Source organism: Cebus imitator, unplaced genomic scaffold (genome assembly GCF_001604975.1).
Source record: "Cebus imitator isolate Cc_AM_T3 unplaced genomic scaffold, Cebus_imitator-1.0 Scaffold2, whole genome shotgun sequence".
Classification (NCBI taxonomy): Eukaryota; Metazoa; Chordata; class Mammalia; order Primates; family Cebidae; genus Cebus; species Cebus imitator.
The window spans coordinates 12,324,025-12,335,113 of NW_016107317.1; the positions used below are offsets into that span (position 1 = coordinate 12,324,025).

At 37.6% G+C, this 11,089-nt stretch overlaps 1 protein-coding gene and 1 pseudogene across 1 annotated transcript in view; one reads left to right on the top strand and one right to left on the bottom strand.

Moving 5' to 3' along the window:
* The window catches only part of NELL2 (neural EGFL like 2), a 371,569-nt gene that overhangs the window by 187,037 nt on the left and 173,443 nt on the right, over window positions 1-11,089 (top strand). The window lies entirely within an intron of this gene.
* Window positions 6,664-6,782, bottom strand: LOC119471550 (annotated as a pseudogene).

An 11,089-nucleotide genomic window follows, 5' to 3' on the forward strand; every position in this document is an offset into this window, starting at 1 on the left:
TTGTAAATCTGTTTTAGTTCTTTGTAGATTCTGGGTATTAGCCCTTTGTCAGATGGGTAGATTTCAAAAACTTTTTCCCATTCTGTTGATTTCCAGTTCACTCTAATGATTGTTTCTTTTGCTCTACAGAAGCTCTGGAGTTTAATTAGATCCCATTTGTCTATTTTGGCTTTTGTTGCCAATGCTTTTGGCGTTTTAGTCGTGAAGTCCTTGCCTCTGCCTATGTCCTGAATGGTTTTGCCTAGGTTTTCTTCTAGGGTTTAAGTCTTTAATCCATTTGGAGTTAATTTTAGTGTAAGGTGTCAGGAAGGGGTCTAGTTTCTGCTTTCGGAACATGGCTAGGCAGTTTTCCCAACACCATTTATTAAACAGGGAATCCTTTCCCCATTGCTTGTTATTGCGAGGTTTGTCAAAGATCAGATGGTTGCAGATGTGTGGCATTGCCTCCAAGGCCTCTGTTCTGTTCCATTGGTCTATATCTCTGTTTTGGTACCAGTACCATGCTGTTTTGATTACTGTAGCCTTGTAATTTAGTTTGAAGTCAGGTAGCGTGATGTCTCTGACTTTGTTCTTTTTGCTTAGATTTGTCCTGGCTATGCAGGCTCTCTTTTGGTTCCATATGAAGCTTAAGGTGGTTTTTTTCCAGTTCTGTGAAGAGGGTCATAGGTAGCTTGATGGGGATAGCATTGAATCTGTAAATTACTTTGGGCAGTATGGCCATTTTCACAATATTGATTCTTTCTAACCATGAGCATGGAATGTTTTTCCATCTGTTTGTGTCCTCTCTTATTTCCTTGAGCAGTGGCTTGTAGTTCTCCTTGAAGAGGTCCTTTACATCCTTTGTTAGTTGTATTCCTAGGTATTTTATTCTCATTGTAGCAATTGTGAATGGCAGTTCGTTCTTGATTTGGCTCTCTTTAAGTCTGTTATTGTTGTATAGGAATGCTTGTGATTTTTGCACATTGATTTTGTATCTTGAGACTTTGCCAAATTTGCTTATAAGTTTCAGGAGATTTTGGGTGGAGACCATTGGTCTTCTAAATATACAATCATGTCATCTGCCAATAGAGATAATTTGATTTCTTCCTTTCCTAATTGAATATCCATTATTTCTATTTCTTTCCTGATTGCTCTGGCTAGAACTTCCAATGCTACATTGAATAGGAGTGGTAAGAGAGGGCATCCTTGTCTAGTAACAGATTTGAAAGGGAATGCTTCCAGGTTTGCCCATTCAGTTTGATATTGGCCATGAGTTTGTCATAAATAGCTTTTATTATTTTGAGATACATTCCATCAATACCTAGTTTATTGAGGATTTTTTGTATAAAGCGCTGTTGAATTTTGTCGAAGGCCTTCTCTGCATCTATTGAGATAATCAAGTGGTTTTTGTTTTTGGTTCTGTTTATGTGGTGGATTATGTTTATAGACTTGCGCATGTTGAACCATTCTTGTATCCCTGGGAAGAAGCCTACTTGATCATGATGGATAAGCTCTTTGATGCACTGTTGCAATTGGTTTGCCAGTATTTTATTGAAGATTTTTATATCTATGTTCTTCATGGATATTGGCCAGAAGTTTTCTTTTCTTATTTAGTCTCTGTTGGGTTTTGGTATCATGAAGAAGTTGGTCTCATAGAATGATTTGGGAAGGATTCCCTTTTTTTGGATTGTTTGGAGTAGTTTGAAAAGGAGTGGTACCAGCTCCTCTTTGTATGTCTGGTAGAATTTGGCTGTGAAGCCATCTGGATCTGGGCCTTTTTTGGTCTGTAGGCTATTAATTGCTGCCTCAACTTCAGCCCTTGTTATTGGTCTATTCAGGGTTTCAACTCTTCCTGGTTTAGGCTTGGGAGGGTGCAAGTGTCCAGGAATTTACCTATTTCTTCCAGGTTTACTGGTTTATGTGCATAGAGTTGTTTGTTTAATCTCTGATGGTCGTTTGTATCTCTGTGGAATCAGTGGTAATATCCCCTTTATTATTTTTTATTGCATCTATTTGATTTTTCTCTCTTTTCTTTTTTATTAATCTGTCTAGTAGTCTGTCTATTTTGTTGATCTTTTCAAAAAACCAGCTCCTGGATTTATTGATTTTTTTGAAGGGTTTTTTGTGTCTCTATCTCCTTCAGTTCTGCTCTTACCTTCGTTATTTCTTGTCTTCTGCTAGCTTTTGAATTTTTTTTATCTTGCTCCTCTAGCTCTTTCAATTTTGATGATAGAGTGTCAATTTTAGATCTTTCCTTGCTTCTCATGTGGGCATTTATTGCTATTAGTTTTCCTCTAGACACCACTTCAAATGGTCCCAGAGATTCTGGTATGTTGTGTCTTCATTCTCGTTGGTTTCAAAGAACATCTTTATTTCTGCCTTCATTTCATTGTTTATCCAATCAACATTCAAGAGCCAGTTGTTGCATTTCCATGAAGTTGTGTGGTTCTGAGTTAGTTTTTTAATCCTTAGTTCCTATTTGATTGCACTGTGGTCTGAGAGACTGTTTGTTGTGATTTCTGTTCTTTTGCATTTGCTGAGGTGTGATTTACTTCCAATTATGTGGTCCATTTTAGAGTAGGTGCGATGTGGTACTGAGAACAATGTATATTCTTTGGATTTGGGGTGGAGAGTTCTGTATATGTCTATTAGTTTTAGTTGGTCCAGATCTGAGTTCAAGTCCTGGATATCCTTGTTAATTTTCTGTCTCATTGATCTGTCCAATATTGACAATGAAGTGCTAAAGTCTTCCACTATTAATATGTGGGAGTCTAAGTCTCTTTTTAGGTCATTAAGAACTTGCTTTATGTATCTGGGTACTGCTGTATTCAGTGCATATATATTTAGGATCATTAGCTCTTCTTGTTACATTGATCCTTTTACCATTATGTAATGCCCTTCATCGTCTCTCTTGATCTTTGTTGGTTTAGTCTGTTTTATCAGAGACTAGGATTGCAACTCCTGCTTTTTTTTTGCCCTCCATTTGCTTGGTAGATCTTCCTCCATCTCTTTATTTTGAACCTGTGTGTATCCTTCCATGTGAGACGGGTTTCCTGGATACAGCGCACCAATGGGTTTTGACTATCCAATTTGCCAGTCTGTGTCTTTTGATTGGGGCATTTATCCAATTTACATTTAAGGTTAATAATGTTATGTGTGAATTTGATCCTGCCATTTTGATGCTAGCTGGTTGTTTTGCCCATTAGCTGATACAGTTTCTTCATTATGTTGATACTGTTTACCATTTGGTATGTTTTTGGAGTGGCTGGTACTGGTTGTTTCTTTCTATGGTTAGTGCTTCTTTCAGGAGTTCCTGTAAAGCAGGCCTAGTGGTGATAAAAACTCGGCAATTGCTTGTTCATAAAGGATTTTATTTCTCCTTCGCTTATGAAGCCTAGTTTGGCTGGATATGAAATTCTAGGTTGAAAGTTCTTTTCTTTAATAATGTTGAATATTGGCCCCCTCTCTTCTGGCCTGTGGGGTTTCTGCTGAGAGATCCGCTGTGAGTCTGATGGGCTTCCCTTTGTGGGTAACCTGACCTTTCTCTCTGGCTGCCCTTAGCATTTTTCCTTCATTTCAACACTGGTGAATCTGACAATTATGTGCCTTGGGGTTGCTCTTCTTGAGGAATATCTTTGTGGTGTTCTCTGCATTTCCTGCATTTGAATATTGGCCTGCCTTGCTAGGTTGAGGAAGTTCTCCTGGATCATATCCCGAAGAGTGTTTTCCAGTTTGGGTTCATTCTCTCTGCCACATTCAGGTATACCTATCAAACGTGGTTAGGTCTTTTCACATAATCCCATATTTCTTGGAGGCTTTGTTCATTTCTTCTCACTCTTTTGTCTCTCATCTTGCCTTCTTGTTTTATTTTATTGAGTTGATCTTCAATCTTTGATATTGTTTCTTCTGCTTGGTCCATTTGACTATTGAAACTTGTGTATACTTTGCAAAGTTCTCGTGTTGTGTTTTTCAGCTCCATTAAGTCATTTATATTATTCTCTAAGCTGTTTATTCTCATTACCATTTTGTCAAACCTTTTTTCAAGGTTTTTAGTTTCCTTGCATTGGGTTAGAACATGTGCTTTTAGCTCAGAGAATTTTATTACCTACCTTTTGAAGCATGTTTCTGTCACTTCATCAGACTCATTCTCCATTCAGCCTTGTTCCTTTGCTGGTGAGGAGTTGTGATCCCTTGGAGGAGGAGAGGCGTTCTGGTTTTTGGTGTTTTCATCCTTTTTGCATTGGTTTCTTCCCATCTTTGTGGATTTATCTACTTGTGGTCTTTGTACTTGGTGACGTTCAGATGGGGTCTCTAAGTGGACGTCCTTTTGTTGATGTTTAAGTTATTTCTTTTTGGTTTTTAGTTTTCCTTGTAACAGTCAGGCCTCTCTGCAATAGGACTGCTGGAGGTCCACTCCAGACCCTGCTTTCCTGGGAATTACCTATGGCAGCTGCAGAATAGTAAGGGTTGCTGCCAGTTTCTTCTTCTGCTATCTTCATCCCAGAAGGATACCCACCAGATGTCAGCCTGAGCTGTCCTTTATGAGGTGTCTCTTTGGATATACAGGATTCAGGGAGCTGCTTGAGGAGACAGTCTGTCCTATATAGGAGCTCAAGTGCTGATCTGTGAGTTCCACTGTTCTGTTCAGAGTTGCTGGGCAGGCAGGTTTAAGTCTGCTGCAGCAGAATTCACAAGTGCCTTTCTCCCCAGGTGCTCTATCCTGGGAAGGTGGGGCCTTATTTTTAAGTTCCTGAGGTGCTGCTGCCTTTTTTCAGAGATACCCTGCCCAGCAAGAAGGTAGCCTAATCACAGCCTGCCAGCAGAGGCATTGCTGAGCTGCTGTGGGCTCTGCCCAGGTGCTGTGTGAACTTCCTTGCAGTTTTGTTTACAGAGGTATAGTTAGAACTGCCTCGGTAATGGTGGTCTGCCTCAGTGATGGCGGACTGCCTTGGTAATGGCAGATTGCCTCGGTAATGGCGGACTGCCTTGGTAATGGCAGATTGCCTCGGTAATGACGTACTGCCTCAGTAATGGTGGACTGCCTCGATATTGGTGGACTGCCTCGGTAGTGATGTACTGCCTTGGTAATGGTGGAGTGCTTTGGTAGTGGTCAAGAATTATGTATTCTGTTAAGAGTAGCAAGAAATCTGATGTAATGCCAGAGCTTTCACTCTTCTTGAGGAACGTACCATACAATTTACAATGAATGAAATTACAAAATGAGTAAAGCAAATGTGTGGCCATTATTTTGAGATGTCAAGAAAATCGTATGTTTCAGTGTTATCCTTCAGTTACACTTTTAGATGGATATAGTTTTTAATACATAGAAATTAATATATGGTAAACAAATTCATTAATGCCACTGACTTTAAAACATATGATTGCTGGCAATTCCTTTCAATGTTAGCTTATTTGTAAATGATATTTAAATTTATTCTTTATGGGTATTTCACTGAGCAGCCTACTTAAACTTACAAATTTTGTATTTAAAAAAATATTCTTATGTTTCCAAATGTTACTCTCAAATCTCGTTCCAGAATTGTATTTCTTGGAACTTAGTATTTATCCTGGTTTGTGAATTATTTTATTAATATCTTTGCCAACTTTGCCCAACCAGTATTTCAGAGCTGATGAGTCAAGACTTAGCAATATCCCATACCAATCTGTATTGTTTTTCAATATGTGGAGTCTTTGCACTTGAGCTGCATGACTTCAGGATTTTATTGGCTGAGAGAGAAGACATTATTGTTTATTAACATACTAATATAATCTTTTTACAGGATATAATTGAGATAAATGTAGCTTTAGAAATACATTATGCTTTAGAAAACAAAATAGCATCAGTGACATCCAAGGTATAATGTAGCATAGCAAGGTGGTATGACAGAACACAGGAAAGAGAGCATCATGCCTGAGTGTTCACTAAGCCTCTGAGCTTAGTCTGGAGATGAGTCCATAGACCAAAAGAAACCATTTTAAACCTGGGGTCTAGAAATATTGTTCTTGTTATGGCTGCCACTCATTAACTATATAAGCTTGTGCTAGAGGAATCTTCCAAAAACACAGATCTGATTCAATTAAGCACCTCTTAAAACCTTTCCCATTTTATGTAAGATGAAGTCCAAATTAATATGGCTCACAAAAGCTTTATGATCCCATCCCTGCCACCTCTTTAATTTGTTTCTGGCTTCTCTGTGCCTCTGTTTCTTCCATTGTAAATTACTGGGGTTAGATGATTTCTAAAGTTCCTCTCAGATCTAAAAATCTATGATTCTGAATAATTGCAAAGTTGGCCTCAGCTTTCAGATAGGATAAAAGGGAATTTATAAATTTATAAATACTAGTTTCTAAAATAGACTAGCTTGAAATATCCTGGGGCTGGAGAAGCTATTCAAGTATAAGAAACACAGTTTACTTTTGCTTTCTAAATTTGGTAGAATATGATTGTATAGCTTACAAAATCCTGGAGGAGAAGAAACCACTGCAGCCACATAGATCGTGTTCCCTTTGTTGGAATTGCAAAGTTTTATGGCTGGTAGTGACTTAAAATATCTTTTAATGATGAAATTAAGGTCTGGAGGGACTAAATGCTTGTCAGGTTTGTAATAAATGCAGGTCCAGAATTCAGGCTTTTTAAATTTTTTAAAAAATTTTTATTTATTTTTACATTTTTTGTTTAATTAAATCTTACAGAGCTATGTAGTCCTAGGCGGTCCCCCATCCAAGCACTAAACAGGCCTGACCCTGCTTAGCTTCTGAGATCAGACAAGATCAGGTGCATTCAGGGTGGTATGGCTGTAAATGAGTTTAGGCTTCTTTAAGTTCACTCCATTTTTCCTTCACTGTGCAAGACTGTTTCACCAGAATGACTTATGTTTGCTATTCATACAAAAGCCCATGTCTAAGTAAATTCTCAGGCAGTGTGCTAGGAAGACAATGAATTCACTCTGCCATGTTGAGCTTCAGATCAGACCATTGTGAATGTAGATACTTTCATTTTTGTCCTTTTAAAGGGAAAGCCATAAAAAGATTCATTGATTCATTCAACAGATATTTATTCAGGGCCAGCCTTTGTTGTGGACAAGCTCTCTATCCTCTTGAATCTTATATTGCAATGGACATAGCTAGCCGATATATTAACAAAAACGTAATAGAATTCTTTCAGATACCAACTAAGGTACCATATGAAGAAATTGAGACTGCGAAGATTACTTTAGATGTAGTAATCACTTAAGACTTGGCCTTTTATTAATTCATAAAAGATCTTGTTACCTTGAATGTACTTCTTACCAACTCCTCAATTATGCCATTTTACCAACTCCAATGGGAAACATCTAAACCTCCTCCATACCCCTTTCTTCCAAATGGTTTAATGTTTTCATATCACTACAAAGAGGGTCCCTCCCTCATATATGTTGGTCATTTAAATACATTCACATTATGTCTCCTTTCCCATAATTGTATTTACATTGTTTTCCTGCACAAATTCCAATTAAATGGATTATTGTTCCTGAACATTTCATGTTTTTGCTCCTTCTGCAGCAAAATAACATGAGGTCCTATATTATAAGTGAAGCAGATTTCTTCAAAATTCACCTCAATCCCTGCCACATCATTATATTTTCCCTGGATATGTCTACTCTTAGTCATCAACCTTTATCTGAATATCACTGAATATCAATCTCTGTAGGATTTGTATGTGTACGTGTGTGGGTTTTTTGGGCACTTACAATATAGGATCTCATGTTATTTATGTAAATGTGTCCTGGCTTTTTAATTTCACTATCAACTTCTCAAGTTGGGAGGAGGCGTCAGAATCAGAAAATTATTTGTATCACCATATATAAATTCCCAAATGCATTCTGCATTAATAGGTTCTCAGGACAAATAAGCACTATGTTTAAAAAAAAAAAATTCTGTTGCTCCCTATTCAATGCACAATGTATATGTTTGTTATATAGTACACATCACTTTATAACATTATCATATATATATTATTTTCTTTTGTATTATCACCTAATACAGTACCTGGAACATAGTGCCTGTCCACTATATATTTGTTGAACAAATGGATGAAGTTTTGTTGTTTTTTTTTAAACAAGTATCTCGGAGCTTACAATTAGCTAATGTACGTTATGAGTGTTTAGGAGGCAGCTAGGAAGAACTATGGTAATATAGTGATCTTGAAACTTATTTGATCATGTAATATTTTGTTTTTAAGGTACCATGAACCTCTATTCAAGATACTGCTTTTTTTTTTTTTTTTTGACGGAGTTTCGCTCTTGTTACCCAGGCTGGAGTGCAATGGCGCTATCTCGGCTCACCGCAACCTCCGCCTCCTGGGTTCAGGCAATTCTCCTGCCTCAGCCTCCTGAGTAGCTGGGATTACATGCACGTGCCACCATGCCCAGCTAATTTTTTTTTTTGTATTTTTAGTAGAGACGGGGTTTCACCATGTTGACCAGGATGGTCTCGATCTCTTGACCTCGTGATCCACCCGTCTCGGCCTCCCAAAGTGCTGGGATTACAGGCTTGAGCCACCGCGCCCGGCCCCAAGATACGGCTTTTAAACAACGCTGCTTGTGAAATGCTGGCTTCAAATGTAGAAGGCAGCTGATTGGATGACAGTGATGATGATCATCATTATCTATTTCCTGGATTGTAAGCTTTTTTAAGGCAGGGTCTATCCCTTAACTCTAATAAATTTTGGATGGTATGTGAAGGGCCATGTGGTCCAATGGGACACTCTTTGTTTGATTCTCTACAGCATAACCAGATCATGTCAGAATATTTCTACTGGCAGCCTAATCCAAACCTGTGCAGCTCTTTCTACTTAGCCCAAAGTCATAATGAGGCAAAGCCTATCCCTAATACTATCCACTCATCATTGTGGTTCTACCCTATAGGGACATCAGAAAATTCAATAAAATGCCTTTGTACATAGAAGATACTCAATGAATGTGTAGAGAATTAAAACTGAATTGTGAGAATTTGACTTATATTAGGTTTTTGAGTTGGGATTTGGAACTAAAATACGCCCTGGACTAAATTTGACATGATTTTCCACCAGATTACTTTTTAGTCATGCCATTTTTATGCCTGCGGATATCCGTACGTGTAAATGGAAATGACATTTATGTAACTTTGCAATTTCAGTACATAAATGCAACTCTTTGGGAAATTCTTCCTCTGAAGAGAGGGCATGAGAAATCAAAAAAGGCAAGTGGCAGTTAGATCTACAGTGTTATGGTGGTGTTTTCTGCTATTTTTACTTCCTTCTGTCTCACAACAGTGCTCCAAGTAATAGGCTGATACTTGAGATCTCTTGGTCATGAATCTTATATGTCTATGGGATCCAAATCATTGAGTTCTTAAAAGGTTTTATATTCAATAGTCTTTTTGTTTTTGCTTCATGATCCTACATGAAGTTTTCCCTGGCCATACGATAGCTTAAAAGGGAAACATCTATAAAAGAAGATTGGACAGGCCATTGTGTCCTAAACCTATGGGATGTAGACCCAACACTGAACAATTTTTAGAAGGCCAATTTACTCTTGCACAATTTTCTCTATTTATGTTTATAAATCAAATTATCCACCATTGTGGCTGTAAATAGGGTCACGTGAACAGAAATAATCCTAATTCACTGCCTCTGTTCCCCACCTCTCACTGAACTTCAGCGCCATCAAAATTCCCATCTTTTAAGTACTCTTGGGAGAGATCTGGGCTGTTTCACACATACTTGTGAGATCAATTAACCAGATTTGGTAGCTACTCCTGCTGGTTCTGGTACCAGGGACTGGTACTAGTTCACTGTCCCAGGGTTGGGGACCCCTGTTCTATGGGATATTGTTTTGTCTTCGGAGAGAGTTATGGTGCCTGATGTAATTAATGTTTTCTCCAGTTGGGACTCACTGTCCTCCTCTAGACACTTGAAGCTGCTTTCCTATCTGTACCAGTAACTGTGGCCTTTAACCAGGAACACTCTTGTTTGAGGAAGGAAATGCCACTGTGTAATCAAAATAATTCCTCTGTCTGATAACCAAGGTGTTTTCACTGACTTGTTTCATATAATTGGCTCTTTTATCCCCACAGGTAAATTGCTCATGCCTTTGTACACATGGAGTTCTTGATGGCATCCTTTCTAACTCACAAGCTTAAGCCCGGGGGACTCCTGCTATGGCTCTCAGATGGTCTAGGTTCAAGCCATCCATTGATTGAGCTCAGCACGTTAATAATCCCATGTGATTCTAGTTATGATCTTAAAACCCTAGATAATGAGGTTTTACTATATTTCTCTTAAGTTCCTTGTAGCTTGATTTTTAGGCTGCAATTGAATGTGATACTTTCCTTGAAGACCAGTGTAAATATTTAGAAGTAGCAAGATATCATGAGAAAAAATATTATCCTGGAAGTCAGAAAATCTGAGAGCCATTGTTTTTTTTCTTTTCTTGCTGCAAACCTACACATGCTACACATGTATTGACAGCCATTCCTAAATCTTCATTAACTAGCTTTGAAGTATTTATTCATTTTTTTATGTAGCATTTATTGACCCCATAATGTTCTGGATACTTTACAAGTTATTGCAGATACAGAAATGAGTGATACACTCAGTGATTCTTTACATTCAGCTGGCTATAAATACGTGGATTTATTTCTTAGTTCTCTATTATGTTCCATTGGTCTGTCTGTTTTTATACCAATACTATGTTATTTGGGTTACTATAGCTTTGTTATATATTTTGAAGTTAGATAGCATGACTCCAGCTTTATTCTTTTCACCTATTTGGGGTCTTTTGTAGTTCCATATACATGTTAGGATTCTTTTCTTTTTTTGTGAAAAGTGTCATTGGTATTTTTGACGGAGTTTACATTGAAATTGTAGATTGCTTTAGGTGGTATAATCATTTTAACAATATTAGTTCTTCTGATTCATGTATATGGGATCATTTCTCATTTGTTCATGTCATCTTGAATTTCCTTCATCAGTGTTTAGTAGTTTTTAGTAGTAGAAGTCTTTCACCTCCATGGTTAAATTTATTCTTTGGTGAAATGTACTTGTATGTATTTTATGGTTTTTTTTTTTTTTTTTTTTTTTTTTTTTTTT